Genomic DNA, 7,412 nt, shown 5'->3' with positions numbered 1-7,412 from the left:
AAATCTCACGGCTTTAACTGGATCCAAAACCCGAAGCTAGTTTCACATAACACAGTGAATGTAGAGAATGTGTTTTGCAACCAATTCTAATGACCAAAAAACCAACTTATGTGGCACAGACTTGCTTCGAAAGATAAATATAGCATATTTTATTCAAACCAAAGGAAGAATGGCTCCAAGCATTCCTGTGGAAAGAGATGAAGTCTGTTCTAAATCCTGCGGTGCCCGATAATACCCCAGCAGACGAAGTTAATCACTGTTCTGTGTCACTAATCAGAAAACTTAGACCGGGGTCATCAGGTGAAATCAACATTTACTTATGGAGCTCCTACTGGATACCCAGCTCTCCGCTAGGTGTTGAGGAAGATAAAATTTTAAAGTATACATGACAGTCTCTGATAGGAGATATGAAATCTGTCTACAGAGGTAATTAACATTCATGAGACAATTAGCAAACAATCCGGGGAAGTCTGCAGCGGGAAGCAGCGTGGGACACAGTGATTGACCTCTGGAACTCAGCAGCAAAGTGTGCAGGTGCTAGGAAGCCTTCCTGGGGAGAGTGAAGTCGGTTCAGGGTCTTGGCCCCATCTATAGGATTTGTACAGACAAAACGAAAGTGGAAGAGCCCCCGCTCCCAGTATCAGAGGCCTGTGGCAGGCGGAAAAAGGAGAAGGAATGTGGTGTGCCTGGTGGGCATTAGGGTGCCAGACAGGCTGACGGGCAGCGTATGTGCAGGGCAGTGATGACAGTGGTAAAAAGCAAGGCCGTGTGAATGCCAGCGGGGCACGACCTTCAACCCCTAAAGAGGGGCTTGACATCACGGTGGGTTAGGAAGATCAAGTTCCTGACACCCTTTGAAGCTCCAGCTTTAGAAGAAGGATCCCTAAGAAAGAGAAAGAGAAAGATACTTACTGCTACAAGCAAAAGATCGCCACAGCTAGAACGGGGTTGAGCTAAAGTTCATTTGACAGGGCAGGGTGGTGTCAGGAAGAGGAAGCAGTCACTGGAGAAAGGAAAGGGGAGCCTGCCCTTCTGGCCCTTTGGCCTTCCTCACGTGGCTCAGAGCATCCTCCTGGCCAACGTGAGGGGTCACCGCAAGGTGATGTGCTGTAATATCTTGTTATTGAAGGAGACTTCAGGAAAGGGAAGGCCAAATCTTTTCCCCCCGTCTCCCTCCTTCGATTCCTAGGATAAGACAGAACCAGCTAGGCCTGGGCCCAGACAAGGGTGCATAGGAGTATCTCTGTGGTAAGAACAGGCCTGCAGACGCGATCGGATAAAGCCAGGGATCTAGAAATTATAACAAATCAAGGCCTCCGGATACATTTGTAGATACCCCCAAACTCCCTTAAATCCAGCAAAATACGATAAGGAGAATTACAGGTTGTAACGTGATCTAGAAAATCTCCCCAGGGGCACCTGGGTGGCTCAGCCAGTTAAGAGGCCGACTTCGGCTCAGGTCTCCATCTCACGGTTCGTGGGTGCAAGCCCCGCATCCGCTCTATGCTGACAGCTTGGAGCCTGGAGCCTGCTTTGAATTTTAGGTCTCCCTTTCTCTCTGCCCCTCCCCGACTCACACTCTGTCTCTGTCTCTCTCAAAAATAAGTAAGACATTAAAAAAATTTTTTTTAAATCTCCCCAACTCCTCTCATATTCCGCAACAATCAGCTTTTGCGACAAGCACCAGGCTTCCCACACTCTCCAAATTCTCTCGTCCCCTCCAAAATCCTAATCTGTTGCCCAGAGAAGCCAAATAACAGGCATACTGTGTAAACCGCTCCTGCCAGCTTGCTATTCAAACCATAAACCACTTACGGAATTTGAGACATAGAGAACTGAAGTCAATACAAAATCCAAGAGCCTGACCAGGTAATTGTGCTGCCCCATCTTGTCGTGATATAGTCACTGTGAAGCAAAGGACAGATTTTACAACACTCTTAAATTCCTTCCAACCCCTATGAAGAGATAGGGGTCTACTTCCAAAGCACATTTTGTTAATTAGCCAGTTGATAAAAACACACTTACTGAACCCCTACTATGTGCTTAGCAGTGCCCTAGGAAGAGCAATGAGAAGACGAGTCAGTCACGGTCTTTGAGATAAAAAAGCTCACCACCTAATGGTCGAAACAGTGCACAAAGAACAGAAAGAAAACTAACAGATGATCAACAGCTACTGAAAAGATGCTCCACGTCACCCACCATCAAGGAAACGCAAATCAAAACCACAGCAAGATATTACATCACACCTGTCAGAATGGTTTATCAAAAAGTATTGGCAAGACTGTAGAGAAAAGGGAGCCCCTGTGCACTGTTGGTGAGCATTTACATTTGTGGCCACTATAATGGTAGGGAGATCCCTCAAAAAATGAAAAATAGAACTACTATATGATCTAGCAATGCATTTCTGGGTATTTCCCCAAAGAAAATGAAAACAGTAATTCCAAAAGATACATGAACCCCCGTGTTCATTACACCAGCATCTACAATAGCCAAGATATGGAAACAACCAAAAGTCCACTGACAAATGAATGGATAAATATATATATGGAGAGAGAGGGAGAGACATACACACACTGGCATATTACTCAGTTACGAAAAAGAATGAAATTTTGCCATTCGTGACAACATGGATTGAAACTGAGGGCATTATACTAAGTGACATAAGTCGGACAAAGAAAGACCAATACCATGATCTATCTCACTTATATGCGGAATCTTAAAAGAAAAAAAAAAACAAAAAACAAAAAACTCATAGATACAGAGAATAGATTGGTGTTTGCCAGAAATGAGGAATCAGGAGCAGGGAAAATGAGTGAAGGGGTCAAAAGGTACAAATTTCCAGTTATAAAATAAATAAGGTGGGGTGACTGGGTGGCTCAGTGGTTGGGGGTCTGACTGTTGATTTCATCTCAGGTCATGATACCAGGGTCATGGGATTGAACCTGTGTTGGATTCTGCTCTGAGTGTGAAGCCTGCTTAAGATTCTCTCTCTCCCTCTGCCCCCTCCATGCTCATGTTCTCTTTCTCTAAAATAAAAAATAATAATAATAAAAATAAAATAAAATAAAATAAATAAGTTTTGAGTATGTAATATACAGCATGGTGACTTTGGTTAATAATACTGTATTGTATATATGAAAGTGGCTAAAAGAGTAAATCTTACAAGTTCTCATTAAAAGAAAAAATTCTTGTAACTATATGTGGTGACAGATGTCAATCAGACTTATTATGGTGATCATTTTGCAATATATAAAAAGATTAAATCACATCATACACCTGAAACCAATATAATGTTGTATTTCCTTTTTTTAATATGAAATTTGTCAAACTGGTTTCCATACAACACCTAGTGCTCATCCCAACGGGTGCCCTCCTCAATGCCCATCACCCACTCCCCTCCCTCCCATCCCCCATGAACCCTCAGTTCATTCTCAGTTTTTAAGAGTCCTATAATATTGTATTTCAATTATACCTCCATTTAAAAAAGGAATAAAGTATACTTCTTACAGTAAATGAAAAACAATAGTTCGGAATGCTGTGAAACAGACTAGAGAAGTATTAGGGGGTCAGAAAAGGGAAAGCCTGGTGGAAACTGGAGTTTTGGGGACAGCCACTCACAGTGCATCACCACCTAGATGAGTGGAAACCCTAAACGCACTGGGAAACAAGCCCATTTGGAAGCATTTGCTCTGAGTCAGAGCCTTGGGGAAACAATCAAGGGAAGATGTTCGCATTATTTAAGAAAAGGGTTCTCCTCGATAGACTTGTCTTCTTATAAAGGAGAACAGCTCAATAAGTAAGAGTCTTACAGAAGACTATCTTTCATTTACATTAAGAGGGTTCCAGAAAATAGACTCACGCCACACATCTAATCCAAGACAGTAGCCACCAGAGAGAGAGAGAGAGAGTTTGTGGTGTTTGTAGAGGCTGCAATGCGCATCGCTTTCCAATCAAACTAGATCACTTTTGAGAGTGAGAGAGGGCTCTATCCATAAAGATGCCAGCACAGCTGATGTTCTGAGACCGTGTGAAGTAAACCAGGATGTACGGCCACTTGCTTATGAAAAAAACCATCCTCTCTACCAACCTGACCTTTTTCTAGTGGTTGATCTTCCACCGTTAGAAATATATTTCCTTGGTTTAAGACATTGCTCATGATTTGCCACGTGACTGTCAGATCCCTTGCAAAGGGTCAGATCCCTTGCAAAGAGGTGTGGCTACCTGGAGATATCCCTCCCTGGGACACACGCATTCTGCACCAGGCTCACCCTCCCTGTGCAGTCTCCCAGGTGTGTGCCTTGATCTTGTGGTCCCAGGGCTGACAGGTGTTTCCCCTCTCTCTAACCACACTTTTTTTCCTCCCATTCTTCAAGACCTCACTCAAACATTGATGCAACTGCAAATCTTTCTCTAGTCCCTTCCTGCAGGACAAACTCCTCGCTCTTCTGAGTTCGAATGACCCTTTTGTAAGCCTCTGGTATTGTGCTAATCATCATCAAAATTGTATCATCGTCGGCAATGTGTGTGGCTTCCTGCCATCTTCGTGTTCCACCGCAGGGCCTGACACCTAATAAATACTCAGTGCACGTTCATTCCCTTCCCCCAACCCTTCTTCTGCCACGTGTTAACTGCGTGACCTTGTGCAGCTTAACCCCTCTGAATCTCAGTTTTTCACCTGTAAAACGGAGATAGTAATACTTGACACCCAAGGCCCTTACAAAAATCACTGAGATAATGTGCCTAAAATGCATGCCTGGTACACAGCGAGTGAGCAGTCGACCCAAACAACAATCGTTATCATGAATGCTGTCCCCCAATGCCACCACGTCACTTCCGGAGTGCCAGGCGCAGTGTGAAGCATCCCATGTGCCATATCCTGGAGTCCACACTAAACGCATTCCTAGGGGACAGTACTCTGCTGTTGTGGCATTCCAAGGTCTCAGACGATGCCTGGCACACTGTAAGCGCTCAATCAATATTTGTATTCTCATTACTCCCATTTTATAAAATATCGGAAAAAAGCATACACCATAAAGTCATAAATTTTTACTGGTTTCATTATTTTGAACAGTTCATTGTCTTCGTTAGTAAACTGAGAATCCTGATCCTAATTATCTTGCAAGGGAGTTAGGAGATAGTAAACGCAAAACATGTTCTAAATATTTGTTAGTATTCAGGGTGCCTGGGTGGCTCAGTCAGTTAAGTGTCCGACTTCGGCTCAGGTCATGCTCTCGCAGTTTGCGACTGCGAGCCCATGGCAGGCACTGTGCCGACAGGTCAGAGCCTGGAGCCTGTTTCAAATTCTGTGTCTCCCTCTCTCTATGCCCCTCCCCCACTCATATTCTCTCTCTCTCTCTCTCTCTCTCTCTCTCTCTCTCAAAAATAAATATTAAAAAAAAATTTTATAAATAAATAAATAAATATTTGTTAGTATTCTAGAATGTTCCTTAATCTCAATCTAATCTTCATCTGGCTCTTGGAAAAGCCTAGTGTGAACCCCGGGGTGCTGCCAGCCCCCGTGGTTTGAGCTTGGAGAGCTCCGGGCTGCAAAAAAAATAGCATGGCACTTTGAGGACAGGGAGAGCTGGGACCAAGCAGGAGGTAGACTCCCAATTCATGGGGAGATGGAAGGAGCCTGGTAATGACCGCCCTTCTCCCTGGCCTTAACATGCCTCTGCCTTCTGGTCCTCCATCATGCCCAAGATCAAAGCTGAAGCGGCAGCTCCAGGGCATGGCGGAAAACGTTCCCCCATTGCTTCTCCGTCTTGCCTTCTTTAATCTACCAAGTAACTCCGGGGATATTCTCGCTCATCTGATTAAGTACCTGGAGTACCTCCACTTATCTCTCTAAAGATACTGTCAAGCTGTGGGAACTTACAGGGAAAGACCCACAAGCTCATGACTCTCCTGATCATTTTTGGGTAATAGACATTTCTGCAGTCTTGTTAAGTCACAACCACTGACTTAATTCAGAAAATGGAAGGTTCGGTCTCTCGTGTAATAATCAAAGCCTTGGACTTTATTTAAAGTTCTAATCTTCTCTCTAGTACTTCGCCCTGGGCCTGCCACCAGGGGAGACCTAAGGTTTTGGAAGTGGGGCATGAAACCTTTCTTCTGTATCACCTGTGCGCCCACTCTTCCTCCCCATGATGTCGACGGGGAGGTTTCTGATTCTTTCAGAAAGTCCAGGAAGGGATCAGAAGAAGAGAAGAGAAAGAGAGGTTAAAAAAAGGCGGAGGTGGGGGAGACATCTAATTTAATTGGTATTATCACATTCTGGCTTCCAGATCTCTGAGCCTGGTAGATGTTTAAAACTAGTTCTTACTTGTATGGATGTCTTTGCACCCCAAAACAATGGTGACCTCTCCCCAACAGTTCTCTTGACTCAGAAGAATGGACCCTATTCTGGCAGACACTTCCATAGCCCTAGCGGACAGGACCTAATATGACCCCATATTAGTTCTCTTTCGATGGCTCACATCTGTCCCTCAGGAAACCCTAACACATGCTTTGTCTCAATAAACTCGGGGAGTGCTGGCCAAACACAACATAAACACAACTCCCCTTCACAGCTAGCCAGCCCAAATCCCATCCTCTAGATTTTCCAGGAAAGGTCAGGTGGACAAAAATTCCACAGAGCACCCAACTGCTCCCCAAATGGTGGGATTCAGCCCCTCCCCTTATGCTTATCTCAAGAACCAGGTCTTTTGATTCCATTTCTTTGATGGGAAAATGGACGCAACACACCAACAGCTCTTTCCGAAGAGGTCTACCCCAAAGATTCTCTCTCATGCTCTATGTTCTTGACTCTCTTAGATTCTCAGTTCTATTAGCTGACACCTCCCATTGAACAAGTGGGTCTCAGCAACAAATTAAATCGACTTGTTGACAGTGGGATACATAGAACAAGAAAAATCCTCTTAAGTAATTTCCATGCATTTGTGTCATCGTTGGCTTACATTTTCTATTTCTGAAAAGGGTTGCTGAAGCCTAGTCAGTAAATTAAGAGATTCATGGAATGTTGAAAGGACTTTAGCAATTATCTAGTTCAATTTGCTCATTGTACAGTGGAGAGATCTGAAGTCCTGTAAGAATTATCAGAAAATATATAACCAAAAGGGTAAAGCACTGAGTGTTTACCATATTGGTATCAGAGAAGAATAGGAGTATGTTTAGGTATCCTAAGAATGCAGGAGTGGCTTCCACTTAATACCATGTAACCCACGGTGCTAGATGCTGCCTAGGGACTCTTGGCATACCATCCCTCCCCCTTGGACTCCCTCCTGCATCACAAGGACTGGAAGCTAAAAACTACATTTCTAAGACTTCCTTGTAGTTAGGGCTTAAAGGCAATTTAGGTTTTTCCAGTGATTTAGATATCTGGGCTTGGAAGACAAAGGGAGGCAGAGGCT

This window comes from Acinonyx jubatus, chromosome E4 (assembly GCF_027475565.1).
Source record: "Acinonyx jubatus isolate Ajub_Pintada_27869175 chromosome E4, VMU_Ajub_asm_v1.0, whole genome shotgun sequence".
In the NCBI taxonomy this organism is placed as follows: Eukaryota; Metazoa; Chordata; class Mammalia; order Carnivora; family Felidae; genus Acinonyx; species Acinonyx jubatus.
The sequence above is the reverse complement of the archived record's forward strand: the minus strand, read 5'-3'. Positions refer to the sequence as shown.